Source organism: Sceloporus occidentalis, unplaced genomic scaffold (genome assembly GCF_023333645.1).
Source record: "Sceloporus occidentalis isolate IW3139 unplaced genomic scaffold, rSceOcc1.0.p SCAF_2, whole genome shotgun sequence".
In the NCBI taxonomy this organism is placed as follows: domain Eukaryota; kingdom Metazoa; phylum Chordata; class Lepidosauria; order Squamata; family Phrynosomatidae; genus Sceloporus; species Sceloporus occidentalis.
The window spans coordinates 181,384,193-181,407,256 of NW_028316982.1; the positions used below are offsets into that span (position 1 = coordinate 181,384,193).

Genomic DNA, 23,064 nt, shown 5'->3' on the forward strand with positions numbered 1-23,064 from the left:
CTCATTGCACATACATTTTAAAGACTTTCTTATCATATTTTGACAGCCATTTGCAACTGACCTCTTTGTGTATGTGCATGTGCCTTCAGTGATCACAGGTATTTAGTCATGTGAATTGGCCTCTTCACAGGATCTGAAAGGGGGACACTGGGTTTTATTATCAGCAAAGGAACTATCCACAAAATTGTTCTCATGAAATAGCAGATTATGAAGCAGTAAAGTAGGTGTCAGTTGCTTTTGTTAAGCTTCAGTATGTTGCGTTTCAGTCCTAACACCTTCCACTGATACATTTCAGAAAGAGGATCAAAACACCTTGATAATAAATTACTGTATTTTCTGCTAGCCCAAATGTGACTCCTGGATGGCAGGAACTCTTAGGGTTAGTAAAAATTGCTCTGAAACATAAGACTTATTTCACTTTTTAAAAAAAGTCACCAGCAATCACTGTTCATCTTTGCTCATAAGCATAAGAAAGAATTCCATGTATTTCTATGTGATCTTCAATAAACCTAATTTGCTCTTTGCTTAATTTTCTAATTGTTCAAATCTTTAATTAACTTAACCTGAAAGCATATGGCAGGGAAATAAAAAACATTATTAAATGTTGGCCACATAGCCCGAAAAACCCACACCAAAAATTATTAAATAGAGACAGACATTTTATGAGGCATGAGCTGATTTATGTTGTATGCATTTAATTCTATTGGTGAATATAATGGCATGAAATTCAAAGATATAGCCATGTTAGTCTGTAGAATCAGTATGTAGAGATATCTTGTAGCACCTTTGCTACCAACTGAAAGAAAGAAGTGGCAGCATGAGCTTTCATAGACTTCAGTCTACTTCCTCCGATGCATTTGCATGAAATGTCATCATCAGTGATGCAGACATTCCTTGCTATGGATATTTTCTATAGCTGGGTGTCATACTTGGAATTCCACGCCTCCCCTAACTCACTGAAGCACTCCATATACTTTGTGGCTTCTGGAAATGCCAGTGATGGCAGTTCAGATAACCCACAATTAAACACTTATGCAACACCCAGCATTTTATGCGAAAATAGTACAATACTTACAGTAATTAATTAATTAATTAATTAATTAATAATTAATTTGTTTTATTTATATACCGCTATTCCAAAGATCATAGCGGTGAACAGCAAGTAAGCTAATTAGCAAGTAAGCTAATTTGCCCCCAACAGTCTGGGTACTCATTTTAGCGACCTCGGAAGGATGCAAGCCTGAGTCGAGCTTGGGCCCTTTTGCTGGTCTTGAACTCGAAGTACATCGAAGACGCTATATATGCAATCATACTGCTTGCTAAGCACAAGAAAGAGAGCAGGAGGAAGGGAGGGGAAATTGATTTGTGTCATGCTGAAGGAATGACTATTGATTTCTTCTTAAGAGGAAATGTGTCACAAAACTGCTGCATGATCAATATGTATGTCTCAAATATACCTCCAGTGATTGTGTGCTTTAGGAAGGTACATTTTCTTGACTGCTGGCTCTGTGGAGAAATAAAGAATGTATAAACATCAGGGTAACGTTTCATATTTTATTTACATATGTTTTCTGTTCATTCTTCAAACAATGGCTATTTTTATTTCAAATCCCCCCTCCCTTTTTTCCTAGCTTCAGATTCACAGCTTCCATAGCTGAAACAAATTTATCAATGCTCAAAGTCAAAATACATGGTCACCAAAATAAACCACTCTGAAAATATTTAAGGCCTCTCAAATCAAATCTACATAACAGTGTGCCAGAGGGGTAGCCCTTTTCCAAAATATGTTTTTGTGCAAGGCCTGACAATGACAAGCTCTGTTGCTACAGTTGTCATGGTGACTACTTAGACAGCTGCTGGAAAGCAGGATGATACCAATGCTTCCTCTCAGACCTATAGCTGCAGGGACCGAATAACCTCTTCAACCTTTCCAGCCCCAAAGCTCATTACAAGTCTCAACCAGGGATTTAGTTTGGTTCTTTGCTTGCTAAGTACAAACACCATACCAAAAGAAACTGAACACACAGAGAGAGAGAGAGAGACACACACACAGACACACACACACATAGGGTCCCTAAAACGATGTAGCAGGGTTGCCTTAGGGTGGCTATAAGTTGGAAATGACTTGGAACAGAACAGCAACAATGTTTACTATGTGGTCGGAATACAGTAAATGTATTTTTATGTGGATTTCATCAAAGCATTTGATATAGTCCTCCGTGATTCTGACTGATGTTGTTGTGTGCTTTCAAGATGCTTCTGATTTTTGGCCACCCCAAGATGAACCTATCATGGGAGTTTCTTGGCAAGTTTCTTCAGAGGGGTTTTGCCATTGTCATCCCGAGAGAGCGTGACTTACCCAAGGTCACCTGGCGAGTGTGATTAGCGAAGTGTTTAAATGTGGACTAGGTGGGAATACTGTCAGATGGTTCCATAACTGGTTGGAAAATTATGTTCAAAGAGTCATCGTCAATGGCTGTACTTCAGACTGCAAGGAAGACTTGAGTGGAGTGCTGCAAAGTTCTGTCCTGGGGCCAACACTCTTCAATATTTTTTAAAACATTGATAATGGGTTATATGAAATCCTTATCAAGTCTGAGGATGATAGAAAACTGGGAAGGGTAGCTAATACATTGGAAGATAACAACAGAAATCAGAAAGACCTTGGTAAACTAGAAAATTAGGCTGAAACTAACAGAACGAAATTCAACAGAGATAAATGCAAAACTCTACATTTAGGCCACAAAACCCAAATATATGCTTACAGGATAGAGGATACTTGGCTTTTATCCTGCATTAATATAAGCAAAGTTTCCAAGAAAGGAGAAGTAATAACCTCACTATATTTTGCAGTAGTCAGGTTGCATCTGTGTTCATTTTAAGAAGGATCCAAGCAACAATAAGTTCAAGAGAAGAGCGACAAGTATGATAAGAGAGATAGCGAGCATAATATGCAAGAAAAGAATCTAGAACTTCATTCGGCTCCCATCCTGGGTAGCACACACCAAATTGTACCACACTAGATTGTCTGTCAAATCAGCTCCAGTTATTCTAGTTTGTGCCTCTCATGACAAAAGCTGTGCTTTTTCTTCCTTTTCTTGGTAAAAAATGGAGTGCAATTTCATTTTTTTTTAATGGAACAATTCTCAGGTAATACAAGATGTATGAACAATATCAAATCTTTGATGCCCACGTCTTCAATCAAAAGACAGAAATTTCAGGGAGAAGGGATAATAGAAGAAATAACATAATAGCAGTGTTTAAAACAAAAACAAAAAGTAGAATTGAACACTCTTGAACTACAAGCGATTAGAAAGCACACCCACTCTTTACTTTAGTTCATTGTATGGAATGGATTTTCCTTCCCTGCATACAATAATGTATGTACAGAAATCAATAGACAAAAATCAACAAATCTGACAGGAAAGGGGGAATCATGAAACAACTTTGAATGATGAAAATGGCTGTAATTATTTTCCAAGGCCCCATGAGATGAAATATTCTGTTGGAATACATTGTGGTTGTTCAAAGCATTTGACTGTTGGATTCCTGGCTCTAAAAGGCACCTTAGAGCCAAAAAACACAGAACAAGGGAGATCCTTGGACCTTCTTCCCCCGCGAGCAAGGGCCATCACTTCTTTAACCAGCTTCAAAACAGAGTTGAAGACCATCCTGTTCAGAGAAGTGTTCCCAGGCATTGCATGATTGTCACTTGCTATTTGATGTTCTTTTGTTGCCTGTTTTATTGAACCATTTCCTATATTGCTATGCATTTTATATGTATTATCCTTTTATTCCTTAGATCAGGGGTAGGCAACCTGCGGCCCGCAGGCCCCAGCCCGGTCCTGCCGCCGATTGCCGCCAGGGCCTTTGGGGGGCAATTGTCTATAGAAGCCTCAGAAACATGCATTTATATTAACATTTTTTAAAAAATCAGCAAATTTTTTCGTGTGTCCTCCATTTTTTTAAAAAAGTGTCTTCCATTTGAAAATTTTGTCCGACATTTGTCCTGGTTTATTTATATATTTAATTTTTTTTTAATTATTTAATTATTTATTTTTTGGCTTCGGCCTCCCAGTTGTTTGAGGGACAGCAGCCCGGCCCCCGGCTCAAAAAGGTTGCCTACCCCTGCCTTAGATTGTACGCCATAGGCAGGCTTACAGTTATATATTTATTGTTTTATGTACAGCGCTGTGCAAATCTACAGCGCTGTATAAATAAATAATAATAATAATGATTCCCTTTGAGTTTTTTTGTTCTTTTGTCACATCTAATCAGCTGCTCCTGATAGAATTGAGGGAAGTGCCACAGGAGAAAGAGGGTTAAGCATTTCATCCCACCATATTACCTACACAAAATAATTCACCAAAACTGCTATTTGTCAAGTCTTTGACTCCAAGTCTCAAGTCAGAACGCTATTCTTTCTCATCAGGTCTCATGTCAAGTCTCAAGTCCTTGGAAGATACTTTCAAGTTGAGCCTCAAATCTGGGATCCACCTTTAACAGCAAAAAAGGAGGTGGCGGTGAGGTGTTGGGGGGGGGGGGCAGAGTTTCATTAACTAGACAATTAAAAAGACATGCACAAAGTTAGGTAAAAAAATTTGGATGAGAGCAGTAAACATATTAGGCAATGGACTTGAGATAGGATCCTTCTAAAGGTCTTGAAAAGCTTTGGAAAACTCTGCTGATGTAGACCTTAACCCCCACCTGAAGCTCAATGCTTAATGTTTGATGTTTCTGGATGAAGTTAGACCAGCAAGTTTGTTGCTAGAAATCATGAGTTGAGTCAAGTCAGTTATTTTAAAGTAGATATAGGGGACAAGTGGCCTTTCAGACATTATTGAGCTGCAGTTATTGTGAACCTTATCCAGAAATAGTGAGCAATGATGGGAGCTGCAGTCCAACAAAATGTGGAAGGATTCATGCCCCATGGAAGAGTAAAGGGAAACAAAGTCCCATATGCTATGTGATGGCCCATAAACGCCATGGTCTCTGAAAGCTTCACTGCAACATGCAGCCTGTGAGAAATGGTATCTTATTTATTTCATGACTGAAAAACTGTTTCATTACACTTGGAGAAGCCAACAGTCATTTCCATGTGGAGAAGATTAATGTGAAGTAGATTAACACAAATAGGGAGCTTATCGCACCGCCTCCAGTGCCCGACTTACCTCTTCTGAATTTGGCTCAAATTCAGAAGTTAGGCAAATTTTATTGCATGAACTTTCCCCTCAAAATAGCTTCCCGTTGTCTCAAGTGCTGAGTTTGGGCCCCGTAAGTCACTTCGGCAGCCATTTGGAAAAAATTGGGCACCGAAGACAGTGTGATAAGCTCCTAGAACCACAGGAGGAAGAAGCTATTTTTTTGCATCTGTGAACACGTATGCACAAGTGTGTGCATCAGTGTGCACATGCATGCATACACGTGTACTCTCTCTCACACACACTATTACAAATATTTGACACCAAATATCCACGATTCTTGCAGCTGGGAAATCCATTGCCTCAATCCTCCCATGTTTTGTTGTTGCGTTAATCAGGAAATTATTCTGCTACCCAAACTGATGGCATGTGCAGTAAAAAAGAATGGTGTTTGTGTGAATGTATACAGATGACTTTTTGCTCTTCAGAGTGACAACAGGAGAGGGGCTGTGATGTAACTCTGTGACAGAAAATATGTTTAGCATGCAGAGGGTCCAAAATTTAATCTCTGATATTTCCACTTAAAAAGTCGAGGCAGCAGGCCATGGGGAGGAGAACCTTCAGTGTGTATGACTCTGGAGAGCTGGAGCTACAAAGTTAAAATATGTGGCACTAGCTAAACCACTGGCTGCTGGTGATTTCCATGTAGGTGGTACATCATTCTGTTCTGGGTTTTAAACTGAAATTTAAAGGGGCTATCCATATTGCAGAGCTCCAGAATATATTAAGTACCTTGGATTGCTCCTTTAAGCTAAAGCAGATTCAGTGCCCCTGGCAATATGGGAATCATGCCATCCTCTAGAAGATGGTGTTGCAACCTAACACCATCTTCTAGAGGGTGGCATGATTCCTATATTCCAGGGGGCACTGAATCAGCTTGGGGCTTTAACTTAAAGGCTGTGGGTCCCAGCAGAGCTAGCTAATATAGCCAATGATGAAGACTGCAGTAAGCTGAAGTCCAACAACATACAAGGGCCTTCCCATATGATTTCCTCCCCTGACTCAGTATATCCTTGCAGGATAGGGTGCAGACACCACTTCTGGAGGGATTCTTACTGCTTACACAGGGGTCTTCCCTCCGACATCACAGAAAAGTCCTAATCAAATTATCTCTCCGTTAAGTGGGACATAGGAAAAATACTGGAATTCCTGCAAAGGAATTTCACTGACTCCGACAAAGGCATTCCAGTAGGAAATCATACTCTGATTGAATACTATTTCTGTCCAAAGACCCATTGTACTGTATTCCTGGGAAACAACTGTGTACATTGAAACATCTGTTTACAGCATTTTGAACTTCATTACAGTTCCAACATCTGTTTTGAAGCCATTCAGTTTGGCCTATTTTTTTTAATGCTGAAAAGAAGATGTGAATGTTTCAATGGGTGATAAATATTTTTGTGCTTCCAGTGGACTAAAATTCCCAAAGGACTGTAAAAATAAAAATAAAACTAGGCCCCATATGACTTATCTCCCACAGGGAACATCCTTGAAATGCTAATTATGTCTCACAATATCGGTTATGAGAAATGAAAACAGAATTCCTTTTCTGCTGCATGTAGCTCAAGAATGGAGGAAGTGAAGCAAAGGGAAGTAAAGAATTGTGAATTATATAGGGCTTCCTGCGTAAGATATTGAGCAGTAATAGCTGTTTTCAGATCTCCCAGCTGTTCCTCTGTGCATTCAAAATGCATTAGTTCGTTCACTTACACTGAAGATCAGCTGGAATGTTTGAAAAGGACTCTCTCATGAAGCTGCCTGGATGTTGAAATCTTCCATATATATCCTTCTGTTGATTCCCTGCTATGAGAGGTGGAGAGGATGATACCACAAGAAAGGAGCATTTTTAATGGTGGCATCATGTCTCTGGTACATGGTTACCAGAGATGCTCACCTGATGTTGATGTCACTACATTTTTGACAGCAGATGAAGAACTTTAAATTCACTCTGACTCTTTAGCTGATGTTTTCACAAATGGTTTTGTATCTCTGGCTCTGCTTAATATTCAGTCTAATTGTCCTGTCATTTTATAATTAATTAATTATTTGTTGTTTTAAGCTGCTTATAAAAAAAATAGTGAGCCAGTCTGGGAACCTGTTATGGTTAAAGGCTGGGAGGGAATTAATGGATGAATCATAGTATCATACAGTTGGACGAGGCCACCAGGGCCATGCATTTCAACCCCCTGTCATGCAGGAATGCACAGTCAAAGTACTGCTGACAGATGGCCGCACAGCCTCTGTTTGAAAACCTCCTAAGGAGGAGACTCCACTACACTCTGAGGCAGCCTATTCCACTGCCAAACAGCTCTTACTGTCAAAAAGTTCTTCCTAATATTGAGGTGGGATCTCTTTTCCTGTCCCTTGCATCCATTTTTGCGTGTCCTATTTTTCTCCATCCTCAGTATGACACCCCTTAAAATACTTAAACAGGGTTATCATATCACCTCTTAACCATCTCTTCTGCAGGCTAAATATACCCAGCTCCCTCTCCTCATAAGTCATGGTTTCCAGATCTTTCACCATTGTGGTGTAAAGTGCCTTCCTCTGTACATGTTCTAGTTTGTCAACATCCTTCTTGAATTGTGGTACTCAAGAACTTGACATAATATTCTAGGTAAGGTCTGACCAAAGCAGAATAGATTAGTACTATTACTTCCTTTGATCTATATATACTATACTCTTATTGATGCAGCCTAGAATGAATGAATGGATGATTATACAGGCAGGGCTGGTGTCAGGAATTCATGTCATACCAAGGTCCACTTTTCATTTATCTCTACTGCTCTATTTTGCAAAGGAAATATACATTGTAATAGAACTCTGCATACTCCAGCCTTCAATGAAGGAGCAGGATACTAACCTATAGGAAACATACAATGCAAAACAGGGTGCATTGTAACTTACTACAGCTTTTTTGTTTATCAGCCAACAATAAGTAGAATCTGATTTGTCCAGGATCTCCAGCAGTGTTTATGTGCTCACTGCCAATAAAATATTGCATTTCTAGAAGTGACAGGAAACTAAATAATATGCTGTCCCAAAAAGTTGAACAAATGATTGCATTAGAATGATATTATTTTCCTTCCCACAGTTCTGGCTCACCAACCTGAAAGTGATCAGGTAGATCCATATAGCCAATGAACTCACCTTAATATCTTGTGCTTGGAAAAAGGTAAGTGTCCATAGGAAAACTACTTGCCTTATTTTACCAAACTTGTCCATCTGTTCCTTATGATAGTATTATTATTTTTACATCAGACATTTGGAAATAGCAATGAAATGAGATATCTGTCTTTGTTGCTTCAACTTTCTACATAATTTGTTTTTTGGATTACGCTTCCTTTCTGTCTGTCATTTTAGAAGTACAAAGATACAAATTCTGTCTGTGGAGAAGCTGGGCACCAGTTCACTGAAACTGATTTGTTACTTCTAACAAATTTGATATTTTCAACAATAATTTCATAAAAATGTATTTAACAGTTATTTTTAAGTTATTCATTGTGTTATTTTTGAATATTTTGAAATTATTCTTGTTGTTTTGATCTGTTGCTGGCCATTGTTAGTAATTTTAAATTACACTTAATTTTAAATGATACTTTTTTAACATAAACATTTTCAGCATTTTCTTACAACCAAGGATTTTAAGGCAGTGTGCAATCAAATCTATTCAAACAATTTAGAACAATTTCAACTGTAAAACAGCAAAAATAAATAGTAGCTTTAAAACATATTAAGCTTTGTAATCATTGAAAACAAGTTAATGTTAAACCATGCACATGTACAAAATGGATAAAATCATCTGACCACAAAGTATTTAATTAACAAATTGATTTTATACAGTTAAAATGTTCATGTTAACGAATTAAATTTCACTAACAGTTTAACATTAGTGCATTACAGCTAACACTAATGTTTTCAAGCGCTGTCCTGTGCCTTATGGGAAAAGGGGAAAGGAAATGGAAGGATGTTCTGAATCAGTTATTTACCTTGGCCTAGATGTACCCCAGTGAGAAACTCTGCTAGACTCTTGTGTTGAATTTCTCCATTGTGCAAGCAGTAGCAGGCAAGAAACCATTGTTGTCATGTTGTTATTTGCTGTGAAGTTAACTATGGCCCATGACAACCCTATGGATGAGAGACCTCCAAGATTCCCAGTCACCAACTGCCCTGCCCTGATCTTGCAGATTCAGGGCCATGGCTTTCATACCCTTACAATATAAATGCCACAGAAAACAAAGCTTAAGTTGATACCCCTGCTAATTTCAAGGCTCTTTTTTTTTTCTTTCTTTAAAAAGATCTATAGTAGACACAACTTTTTCCTCATTCTGTTGCTTCTTCTAGTCTTCATTAGCTGATGTATTGCAGGTCCTATGTTGCCAGTCCTATGTAGACTCAGGAAAGTGTCATATGTGTGAAAGTTCAGTGATGCAGCAGCAACTGATATTTGTCAAATTATGTAATTATTAAAGTTGCAAATTTATTGTAAGTCTTTCTGAGCCAAAAATGGATCATTTAAATACAAGGATATATATTTCCACCCACATGATAAAGACCACCCAAGTTGCTGTGCTTTCTAGAAGTGTGTGTACATTAATTTTTAGTTTGTGATATCAACAATTATGACATAAAGACTGATCTAGAATAAATACCTAAGGCTCAGATGGCTAGGTACTCCCAGGCTGTAATATAATAGTCTCAATTTAAACATGCAGAGATTTTAGTCCAATCTGAGCTGCTTAGAAGAAAATTATGGACACACTGGTATAACCAGCAACAATACCAGGCAGTGATACAATGCCTTTTGAATATTCATAGCAGACATTTTCTCCTTATTCTATCTAAAATTGGTCAGTATTATTATCTCCACAATAAAGATGGTGGCTTCAGAAATAATTTATGTGTGCAAGCAAACTAGGCAATACTTTTTTCTAGTAAAACTTACCTTTTAACAAAATAAAGATTAAAAAAAATCTTCTGGGTTGGCATAAAATGTTGTACAGTGATTTTTCAAAATGAAATAAAATTTTGATCACAGAAGAAAGGAGGAATTTAAGCTGATTTCCAAGAGGGACTTTCACATGCAGCTAAGCATAGAAAACCTCAGCCAAAAATGGCCAGCTGATTTCCCAGGATACTGATGTCACCTGCTGAGCAGATTTTAATGTAACAATAATTCAGTGGGACCATATTAGTTCTTCCCATCTTGTTGGATCCAGAGATTGTTAAGGACATTCCAAAAGGAGTGAACAAGGTTGGAATGTCCAGAGTATCTGATGCCCTCCTAAATCCCTCTCTGCAGAATAGAGGAATGGATTGATGAATGGATGGGCAGACGGGAAGGAAGGAGCAGCATCTCCTTTTCTTCCTCCTGGAATTTTTAATAATAAATTTCCTTCCTATTTTTCAAATTTTCATCCAAATAGGGGCATGGTCCAGAACCATCCCTCTCTGACCATTTCCATAAATACCCATTGAAGTTCCATTCTTGGAAGAGGGTAGGCCAAATAATATTCCTGGAGGGCATCACAGGTGAAATCTACTCTGAGACTGGACTTCTGTCATAAGCCTTGAAGGGATTTTTTTAAAAAATTCTTCTTGGACACTACCCTAGAAGCTCATAAATAATCATGCAAAACACATTCTAAACAATGCAACAATGTCAGATTATACTTATATGAACACATATATTTCTGTGTGGCGGTTGAGGGGGGGTACCAATTTACCACTTACCACCAATATTTTATTCCTTTACTTTCAACATAAAGGGGGGGTGGATCGTCTTACTGCAGTTGTCATTGATCATGTGGAGGAAATTTGATTTCATTATATTTTCAGCAATTATTTTAGTGACCTGCATTTGTGAGGGAAAGGAGGAATTTACCTCTTTCAAAGACAAATGTCAAGCAGATGCAAACAGAGTTGTAACTAGATTAAAATCAATATCGCTATGTCCCAGATCAATGGCTTAACAACCAAATGATTTTTTGAGAACTATTGACTTTGCAGGAGGGAAGCTCTGTGCACTTAGATCATATAAGCTTGTCTTGCCTGTGATGATAATAAAGACAGATTTGTAGGTCACCCTGGAAGAGAACAGATATAGGAATAGTCAATGAGGCTATTACAATGAGTAATATCACAGAAAGGCCAAAAGCAGGAAAACAATTTATATGCATAACATTAAAGATACAGAGAAAATTTACACAATCTGTATTATTGCAATTTATCTGAATGATTTTTAAAGAGGCAGAATAGAAAACTTAAATAAATAAACATCACTGTAGTATCCTGAGGACGTTAATGTAATGATTAGCACCAAAAAGTTCTTAAGGCCTTTCCACATACAGTATGTATGGCGCCGCCATTTTGACATAGCAGACGCTTAGCGTCCGCACGTCACAGCGCGTAAATGATGCCACAAATGTGCCATTGGTGCCTTGTGACGTCATTACTGCGCCGCAAAAAGAACCCGCTGGGGAATTGCGTGGTTTGTCCTCTCTGGTTCCCTGGTACAGCAAACACCGGCACCGGCAGACTGCCCTTTTGGGTGGTCTGTAAAGCGTCTATAGTAACTTTCCTTGTTGCATACCATCCGAGTGTCTCATTTTTGTAGAGACAGTCCCAATTAATTCTCTCTCATCCCACTTTCTCAGCTGTCTTTAAAATACCCCCTTCATCTCTCTCACTTTTCTCCTTCAGTTATTTCAATTGCTGCAAAGTGACACTGAATCCACCACAGTGGCAAAATACTTCATACTTACCTCAATGCCAGTCCTGTAGGAAGACATGATGTTCCTCTGGATTTGAAATAAAAGTCCTCTTTTAGACACCTGAAAGGTTTAAACTGATTTAAAAAACAACAACAACACCCTTTTTTACTCCCCCCCCCTTTTTTTTTTTCATTTTGGGGGTGGACAAAATGTGTCCCACCAGATTGGTGTTTCATCAGGAGGTGGGATAAAGTTGGGGGGCTGGACAGATTGGTGGCTGTATGTTCCCTAGTGAAAACAGATGGGGACCACTTACAAAGGTGTTATTGCTTTTGGTGCGATCCATGAGACCAAGTGCTGGCTTGAGGAAGAGAGATCCTCTTCTGCTGTTGCTACTTCTGGTGAGTCAGTCCTTGAACCTTCCAGTGCAACATTTTGAGACAATCCAGAGGTCTTTGAGAGTGAGTGAAAGCCAGGGAATCTTAGCAGTGTCCTTCACACTGAAGAAAACTCAGACTCTCATTCCTTTTCCTCACCAAAGTAAAAGAAATGCCAGCAAGAGAGCATTTACATCTAGAATCAGTTCCAATGACTGAATAGATACATTTGAGTTATACTGTGTAAAGCAGAGATGACGCAAAGGGGTGTGTGCAAATAAGGCAACAATAAGGCAGTATTTAAAATACAAATAAACACAATATGAATGAATGACTTGGCAGGATATCCAAATTTGTATATATGGACTTATATAAGCATAAATAAAAATATTTCCCAGATCTGCACCATGGCTGCAGAGCATTCTGATCCATGTGGCCAAGACAATACTGGATTTTATGCTAATGAAAGGCCTACATGCACACTGCTGGCATGCCCCATTAGTCTAATTGTACTCACAATTGTACTCACCAGTTCAGAGTGGCATTCTGACCTTGATTAAAATAATCTGAAGCAGATTCAGAAGAAGCTCAGAACATGATGTTGTGTAGATTCTGCCCAGGAAGCATATAGCAGATGTACGTTTCTGGTCATTGCCAAGATGGCTTTTGAGTGATTTGGGGGAGAAAATGAAGGAAGTGCAGACTGCTGTAAGGAGCAAACCTGTTAGCATTAGCAATCTTTGCATGCCTATACCCCCTAATCGCTGGTTTGCTTTACACTGAACTCCCAATGGCTTGTTTTACCACACCCACTCTCTTCTTGCATCACTATAATCTGTAGCAATTTTTCTCTTATCTCTTTCTCCTCCACCAGACTTCATGACCATGATTAAGTTATTTATAAGCTGCTATATGTGTTTTTTTTAAGAAACCTATGCTTATTTCTTTCCTATGCTAACTGAAGGGTTGATAGAAGTGGGATTGTTTTTTGTTCAGCTAGTGCCTTGCCAATTGATTATTCTGCTTCAGAAATCTTTTACTCTGCTTTAGAGCCTGGCCAACCTGGTGCTTCTTTTCTAAGTACTACACTGAGTTCCACCTGTTCCAATCTTGCCAAGACGTAATGGTGGTAACCTAGGGCAGCACTCATCCTGGGGCTGAGAAGCTCCTGTCTTTATTTACAGAGGGAACCCAGCTGGGTGACATTGACTATCCACCTCAAAGCTGGTCCTAGTATTGGTCCTGAAAGAATGCCCTGTTTCTCCATGACAGAATACTCTGGTATGGAATTATCTTTGATCACGACACCACTTTTTATAGAGGTAGGTAGCAGATCAAACTAGAAATCTCCCTGGAAGCCAAGATGACAAAACTGAAGCTGACGTACTTTGAACACATCATGAGAGGGTGTGAATAATTGGGAAAAAACAATGCTAGGAAAGGTGGAGAGAAATAGAAAGAGAGGAAGGCCACATGCTAGATGGATGGACTCTATTAAGGAGGTCATAGGTATGACTTTGAAAGAACTAAGTATAACAGTGGTTGCCATGGATTGAGATCGATTCGAGGGCTGTTAACAACAACAGTAAAAACAGCCTCTGGCAGCTAAGCTACACTGTCATAATATTCCGCACACTGATCTCTTCAGATTTCAGAAGTTAAGCAGGGTTACTCCTGGGCCATACTTGGATGAAAGAAACCAATATCAGGGTTCTCTAGGTAGGTCTAGAAAAGAATCCTACTTGAAATGCTGGAGTCATAGTTGACAACACCAAGCTAAATGAACCAAAGATCTGACTCAGTATAAGGCAGTTTCCTTGTTCGTTATATAGGTAACCGCAGAAAGGGCTTTCCAACTAGATAGATGTGGTTTATACAGCTCTTATTATATGTTTTATTTGTTCTTCTATTTGTCTTAATTTTATTGCCAGTGTCCTTGAATCTTAATTTGGGGGGAGACAGGCCAAATATAAGTCAAATCAAATCAGAAGCTATTGCAATTGCCATCAATGGCAACAGACTTGACAGAATGGAACTTGAAATGCCTTGTAGTTACAGACGCCTGGGATTTCTCGTTGAACAATTCCCCAAGGCTGATGCTGGCAGGAGGAAATATCAATGCAGCCATCTGAGGCTTATAACTCACAAAAAAACAGCTGCAGCAGCAACCACAACAACAAATAAATTATTGGAATGTTACAGGAAAATCATTAAAATATTTTTTTAAAAGAAGGCTTGATAGTGTTGACATTTTTTAAGAGCAACGCCATTCCCATTTTATTTCACATAAACAGATAACCCCTCTTTAAATTTAGAAAGAGAAGGCAACCCCATCTTATGTGGTCCTTTTCTTTCTTTGAACAGTTTAGAGCTGCCTGATTTGTATTCTCTTGATGCAAGGGAGGTTCATTAGCATTCCTGCAAGGATCACCCACTAACCCATTTGGCTGCATTCCTAAACACACTTGCCTGTGAGCAAAAAGAGCTGAAAGAAGCGAGACATACCAATGAGCAAACTGCTGACGAGTGAGAACCTTATAAACCTAGTTAAATAAAATATTGAGATACAGGAGTTTTGATAGGAGTGGAAGAATGGATTTAACCTCAGCCACATATTTCTTCTCCCTTGCATCATAACATCAATAACTTGGTAGATGACTTACTGATCCCTGCAATCCAATTCATCAGTATCTTTGATGTTGGGTAGGGAGGTAGGAGCAGCAGCAACAAATTACATCAAACTATAGGGAGGGAAATAATACAAACAAAGCAGTAAATAGCAGGCACAAAAGCTCCCCTGTGTTCTCTGTTGATTTTCCTGTGCTCTGTTAATGCATTCTGTTATCTCTGCTCACTGACATTAGTGCTACCAAGGAAGGTATATGCCAAGGTTATCAAGACTGTGTTTAGGAATTTCTGAAAAGCAAGGCTGTCAGATGCCTCTAATTTTAGGGTATCTCCCTCATCTTATCAATCTCATGAGGAACCAGATGTTTACATCATTATTGACAACAATTATTTTTCAAAGAAAAGAAAAAATAGTTGTTTAGCATTTTTATGAGGTATATATGTTGGGCACACAGGAGGTTGTGGCATACAAGCACAGTCTGTAATTGAATGTTTGTAATGGAATTATTAAACTATGCTATTACAATTTTTTGCTACCCAGCTCTTAACATGTTTAGGTATTTCTGGATCATTCTTAAAAAGAAAGAAATAATAATTTCTAATTCAACATTCTTCCCAAAGAAAGACAAAGAAATACAGGACTGGAATACAGGATTACTGCATTGTTTATTCACATTTCATTTTACACTGGTGTAGTTTCTGTATTGGCAGAAGGCAATGCCAAATACCCGCTGCAGTGCCTCTGTGCTGAGCACAATTGCTGGAAATTACTCACACTGGACAAGCTTTTATCTATTCCTGAGCTTGCTTATTACTGGAATGTCATTAGTCATGCTGCAGCCTTCCAAGGGTGAAAAGGCAGCCACACTCCCTTGGCACAAAGATGGCTTGCTACATTTTCTTATTATGAAAATTCTTGGCAGTGCAATGGGTTTACTGATTAAAAACATAAAATAAAAATAAAGGTTTTTTAAATATGCAGTTGGCTTACTGTGAAAATGGGTGAGTGGTGGTGGAAACAGAACATGTTAACACCCTCCACCCTCAGTCTAGGTGTGTTTGAATCTCTGAAAAGAGACTATTGGTCTACACATGTGGTTAGATGGGAGATATGCTAAGCAGAAAATCCTCATGCTTTCCTCATGTAGCAGTCAGACATTCTGGCAGGGATGTGAAAAATTCTTACTCTTAGATTTCATTCCCCCCACCCATATAATGAAATGAGAAAATAATAATTCAAAAATCACACATATATGCACATGTAAATAAGTTCAACATAACGTAGACATACATTCTTGGTGTTTCTATAAATCCCGCCTGCTCTCCCATCTAATCCTTCATTTATATCAGCTTGTGAAACTTTGTTTTTGATTCCTGCATGAAGTTTCATAAGCATTTCTCATAAAGTATGCATTTATTTACTTCTGAGCTTTTTCTTATGTGTGTATTTTTATACACATTTTCCCAATTAACTACTGTTAGTGAGCGAAGTCTGGTCCATGGGTTGCATATAGTCCCCCCCCCACACACACACACAGGACCTTATCGCACACACAATTTTCAACGTTCTGGGGATGGAAGGATGACGCTCGTGTGTGTGCATGCTCTGCAGAAAACGGAGTTTATCGCACACAATTCAGTCCTCCAAGAAGCCGCGTTCCGTCCCCCGGCGCGCCCCCTTTCGCGTCCAGTCCTGATTGGCACCATTTTTTGCCGATGGAAGGTAGTCTGTCAGGCAAAAATCACATCCGTCAGGACTGGACGCGAACGGGTGTGCGCCGGGGGACGGAACGGGGCCTCTTGGAGGACTGAATTGTGTGCGATAAACTCCGTTTCTGCAGAGCGCGCACGCACACGAGCGTCCTCCTTCCGTCCCCAGAACGTTGAAAATTGTGTGTGCGATAAGGTCCACAGTCTTTGTGTACGCTCCCACCTCCCACACTCCACCGTCCCATCCTTTTCCTCATCAGCAAAAGGTTGGGGTGGCACAGGGAGGGCAGGAGCATGTGCCACCCCGGAAGCCCCGACCCCTACATCAGCTGATACCTAGTGCAGGGACACTACCAGCAGGGAGGGGAGAGTGCCCAGAGCATCCACCAGTCAGGTGACAGTTACTCATGAGTAAAATATTGGTGGCTTTTCTCTCAATACTTACTGATATAATTTGGTCAGACTTTGCATTATATCCCTTGATTGCTTTGGCTCTTCTCACTATTAATGCCACCCCCTTTCTTCTTAAATTTCCATTTCCTCAGTAAAGTAAATCAAAGTGCTGGTTATGACCAATAAAGCCCTATATGGCTCAGGTCCAGGCTATATGGCAGACCGTATCTCACTGTATGAGCTAGCCAAGGCTCTCAGGTCCTTAGGAGAGGCTCTTCTCTCCATCCCAGCCCCATCGCAAGCACAGTGGGTGGGGTCTTTTCCATGGCTGCCCTTCTAAAACTCCCTTCCCAGAGAGGCCAGAATGGCCTGCTCCTTGTTGGCCTTCTGCCTGCAGACAAAGACCTTCCTCTTCAGGCAGGCTTTTAAAGCAGAAGGTTTTTAAAGAACAGGCTGGATGTTGCATGCTTTTAAAGTAATTTAAACACCTTTATCTTTTTAACTATATTTTATTTTCAATGCAAACTGTTTTAATATTGTAATAATTTAATTCTCTTTCAGTGTAACATTTTTCTATGTTTTTAATTGTACTGTTTTTAATCTTGTAAGCCACTCTGAGTCCCAGTTTTGGGGAAAGGGTGGGATATACTACTACTACTACTAATAATAATAATAATACACTGTGTAATTATCTGACCTTAAATGTTCCATTTGTGTCCACTTTAGATCGCTTACCTTGAGTACTGCAATGTTTATAAGGTCCATTTCTTGTTTTACAATGTCTAATTTGCCTTCATCTAAGCTTCTCACATTCTGTGTGCCTATAATATGTATTGTGCAGCTTTGCACTTTCCTTTCACCTCTGAGCATGTCAACAGCTGAACATCCTTTCAGCTTGAGTTCAGTTGTGTCATTAGCTATACAGTGCTGCTTGTACATTTCCTCTTTCCCAGCAGCTTCTTGAATGCCTTTGGATTAGACTCCATGAAATCAATGAAACAGGAGCTAATTAAGTGATGAAATTTGGCTTTTCCCCAGTGCACTGGATCCACAATTGTCTAAGCTGAATTCTGCTTCCTTCAAAAAAGCTAAAAATGTTTCCTGTCCCCCCCACCCCCCATTTTACCCTACACACACACACACACACACACTATCTCTCTCTTCTGAAGTGATGTGGGACTTGGCACGGGGCTAAAACAGCCTTTTCCCGGACACCTCAGTTAACAGAAAACTACATTGTCTGGATCCAAGCCTTTGTTCTGAATGGGAGATGTCTTTACATGAAAAGAGGTACTCCTGTTCAGACACAATGGCACCTTGGGATACAGCCCAGTGTTTACACAGCATCCAAATCAGTTCACAAGACTAAATCATACTGATAGCTGGAATTTAACATCCCTGAAGCTTTTGCTTTGTGCACACAGGAAGTGGGGGAGACACACATAGTAGTCGTATTTTACACTTTTAAGTTTATCAGCCCTACATTTTATTTTGCTCAATGGATCTATATGGATACTATCTGGAGCTCTCTCCACTCTGATCATAAATCTGCCAAGTCATTTTGCCTGAAACACTGGCGCTAAAATCTGTGAAAATTCATGGCTGACTGATTCCCATTAAAATGAATGGAAGCTGCACGTCAAAATGTTACAAATGCCTTGGGGAAAAAAATAAGCTTGTAAATCTTGACATGAGACTGCATCTTCTGTCATTACTCTACTGTGCTATAAAATAAAAAGATTACAGTCCAGAGGTCCTGAACCTCTGAACAAACCTAACATTTTCCCCCAGAGTATCTTTTTAAAAGGTGTTCCTCGCCAAGAACCTCCCTAACTCTTTTGCATGTGGGTATGTATATATGCATGAGAGCCGGCAAAGTGTTGTACAGTTGGACATTTATATCTGCGGGGGATCCATTCCAGACACATACACCTGAGGATATGAAAAACTGCAGGACGTCAAGCCCTGTTGTCCCTAATGGTGGCACAATGTACGTGTGGCTGCTAGCACACCCACATGCATATGCCTCCATTAGGGACAACAGGTCTTGCCATTTACTGATGCTTAAATCCATGAATGGCCAGCCCGTGGATTGTGAGAGCTCACTGTAGTTTGAGTGTTGGATGATGCAGACCAGGAAGTTTATCGCACTGGGGTTAAAACGTTCCCCAGTGCGTTCTAATGTGCCCGCGCGCAAGCGTGCATGGAACATGACGGGATCATGATGGGGCCAAGAACCCCATTTTATCGCACACTGGAACACCGCCTTTGCCACTGGCCATTCCAATCGTGTCCCCTGGAATACAACGGGAACGCGATTGGAACACCCGGTGGCAAAGGCGGCATTCCAGTGTGCGATAAAATGGTGTTCTTGGCCCCATCACATTCCCGTTAAGTTTTGTGCGCACCTGCGCGCGGGCACGTTAGAATGCACTGGGGAACGTTTAACCCCAGTGTGATAAACTTCCAGGTTTCTAATCCTTGCTTAGCCATGGAGACCCACTGAGTGACCTTGGGCAAGTCACACTCTCTCAGCCTCAGAGGATGGCAATGGCAAACCCACTCTGAAGAAATGCACATCTTGAAATGGCAACTAAACTAGAAGCGGGAAACAACGTGAGGTTGGCTAGTGAAGAGGGCTTTTAGAAGGCAGAGTCTCTGTTTGTAACCAAGCTAGTCCCAACAAACAAAGGAAACCCTGGGGCTTACAGTAAATAGGCTTTTGGGGCCCTGGGGCAAAGTCCAGAGATGCTTTGGCCAAATGGTGTGCATCTTTGATATGTATCAGTGACACTTTGATTTAGGAACTTCCGAAGGAAGATTAGGGAGTGTGAGTGAGCAGATTCCTTCATTCGCTAGCTTGCAGGAGGTGTTACACTGAAATGTTTACTTGGATCGGAACCATCCTATTGTTTTATGACCAGATCCTTTCTCACATTCTTGGGGAAACATCCTCTTTTGATGACTCCTTTACATGACTCTCTCGCTTGCTACTCATGGTGTCCACTTAAGGTCATAGAGGGAGATTTCACATTTGTTCTGATATCAAATGTGGAAGGGTCAGAAAGAGGGCCATCACATAGTAACGCTAAGGTTTGACAGTATACACTTTTGGCCTCCAGAATGACTATCATTCTGCGAGCTTGGTTTCAGATGAGGTTTCTGTGGTGGCAGCAATAAAGGTGGAAGGGTGGTGTCCTGTTGGGGATAAAGGTTGTATAATTCCTCATGTTAACCTTGAGGGTATCTACATTGATTCCACAGTCAATGTCAAACAAAGGGGGGGGGGGGCAGGAGGAAGTGCTTACATGAGGCAGAGGTGAAGATCAGGGGAAGCCCCTTGACTGACTATGGCATTCCCATGCCATAGGCAGGCTTGCCATACATGGATTTAAGCTTCCGCACATGACAAGCCCAGGGATTTAAAATGGTGTGCACACCCACAGTGTGGGTGCCGCACACGGCATGAGAGCATGTACCCATAGGAATCAACGGGACTTGGAGTCCCACATTTTTTGTCATACATTTGGGGGGGGGGGATCTGGAATGGATCCCCCACGTATACATAGGCCCCACAGTATTTGAAGTGAACAAGGCCTTCAGGGTCTGGTAAAAGACCCAAGTCTATGAAAGCTTATGCCACATCCTCTTTTGAATCCCCACCCCCCACCCACCCCCTTTGATATTGACTGTGGAATCAGTGTAGATGCCCTCAAGGTTAATATGAGGAGTTACACCTTGAGACCTTGCCATTCAACAACAGAGCAAAACACAGATTAACATGTAAGTCACTTCCTCTCAACCAACAGTATATATACCCCAGTCTCTTCCATGCCAGCATTCTCTGAGGATGCCAGCCACAGCTGCTGGTGAAAGGTCAGGGATAAACTCTTCTAGAACATAGTCTCATAGCCTGAAAAACCCACAAAAAACTATGGATCCCAGTTGTGAAAGCCTTCAACTTCACTCTTGGCAAAGTGTTCTCTGGTGGGTCCCCTTCTTTATTTACAGGCACTGGAAAGCTTACCTAGTTGTACTGGTCATGCTTCCAGTATTACTAAGTGATTTGGTATAGTTATTTTTTCATATTTCTGAAAGTAACATGAGGTTAGAGCCTTTGTGGAGAATTAAAATGGTGGTTAGAACCAGCTGCCTGGTCCTATTCACAGCAGTAAGAAAAAAGAGGGAGGCCAAGAGATTTTGTTGTTGTTGTTCTGTGCTTTCTGTGCTTTCAAATCAACTGGCCTTACCATAGAGTTGTCTTGGCAAGATTTATTCATGAGAGGTTTGATATTGCCTTCCTCTGAGGCTGAAAAAGTGCAATTTGCTCAAAGTGGCTTCCTATGTCTGAGTAGGGATTTGGCACATGGTCTCCCAGAGCCCTATTCCAAAATTCAAACCATTATACCATATCCAGGGATACTACATGTTAACAGAAGATCTAGAATATCTCTCTCACACAGATACACATACTGGGAGAGGGAGAGAGAGAGAACGGGGTTTGCACTGAGAACAGTCTAAGCACAGCAGTATTTTTTTCACCATGTTGCATTAGTCATATATGGAGTCATTGTGGAAACAAAAGGATACATTTTAGTATCTATTTCCTAGTCTTCGTCCGTTATTGCAGCTGGTCATTTCTATATACTTTTATCATACTTCTGGGATTCAGATTATGAGTTACATCATCTACAGTGTATAGTCCACTGAAACGTGTTTCTTGAACAGCAGCCACTGTCATAATGTTTTGTTTGTCTAGCTCATTTATTGACATTTGCATGCTACTCAATAACATTAAATTATCAGGGTGACTTAAGAGCAAATAAGTATTAAATTATTTGAAGTCAAAATAAGACTAGATGATAATATAAATACTGTGCAGGAAACAACTACAAAACTCACAGCAACTACATAGTTTTTCAAAAAGATTTATTGTTAAACTGTATGGGGCTATTTCTATGAGATTTTTTTCCCAGGCAATTTTAATGGATAATTAGATTTTTAAAAATTTGAGTTGGATGTCTCTATTGAACTGGAATCTCCTTCCACCCTTCAGAATGAGACAGAATGCATTTGGGGAAGGCAGTGGCATCACTAAGGTTGGTGTCATCTGCTGGGGGAGGAACTGCCTCCCCCTGCCCCAGTCAGACTATCACCCTCCCCAGCCTTCGAAGTCTTGTGTGGCTGCTGCTGCACAAGGCTCCAAAGGTACTTCCCTCCCCTGGCTTCAGAGTCCCACATGGCGGCTGCCATGTGGGACTCTACCCCTGCACACATACACACACACAGCTGCCACTACTGGGGAAAGTATTGCTGTGGCATCCAGAAGGCCTGTTTAGGGTCTGGTGTTGCTGCTGGGCAAGTACCCTTTCTCACTTGCCCAGTAGCCATGCCAGTCTCTCTAGATGTACCACCACACCAGGTGACACCCCCCTCTAGGATGCCACCTGGTGCAGTCCTCACCTCAGCACCCCCTGGTGATGCCACTGGGTGGAGGAAAGCAAAAAGGAATCAAAGTTTGAATCTAGACAGTCAGAAAAAGAGAGACGTCCAATAAGACCTGAGTAAGCTAACTTTAAAGTGCATCTGCACTTGATCTGATGTAGAATCAGGAGCTGTGCTGTCCACTCCACGCAACTCATTGCCTCCAGAATGGTATGCTTGTATTTTTTAAACATGTATACATTGTAAGAGCACTATGCATCCTCCATGTTTCCCTCATGCCAAGGAGGTTAAAGCTTATATTGATGAACAAGGGTGCATCTGCACTGCAGAAATAATCCAGGTTGATACCAGTTTAGCTGCCATGGCTCAATGCTATGGAATTTTGGGAATTGTAGTTTTGTGAGACATTTAGCATTCTCTGTCAGAGAGCTCTGGTGCCAGAACAACCTACTAATCTCAGGATTCCATAGCACTCAACCATGGCTGTCAAAGTGGTGTCAACATAGATTATTGCTGCAGTGGGATGCAGCTCAAGACTAGTGTTACTATGCCCACCAGGACCCTCCTCTTTTGATATCAGAAATGTAATAAAACAGA

At 40.4% G+C, this 23,064-nt stretch overlaps 1 long non-coding RNA gene across 1 annotated transcript; it reads right to left on the reverse strand.

The window, feature by feature from the left end:
- Positions 1-11,210: 11,210 nt before the first annotated feature.
- LOC149319399 (uncharacterized) lies at positions 11,211-12,969 on the reverse strand. The gene is made up of 3 exons (XR_016279860.1): positions 12,821-12,969; positions 11,966-12,034; positions 11,211-11,287 (listed from the first exon to the last, which is right to left on the reverse strand). It is a non-coding gene; the product is annotated as an uncharacterized LOC149319399 (long non-coding RNA).
- Positions 12,970-23,064: the final 10,095 nt, after the last annotated feature.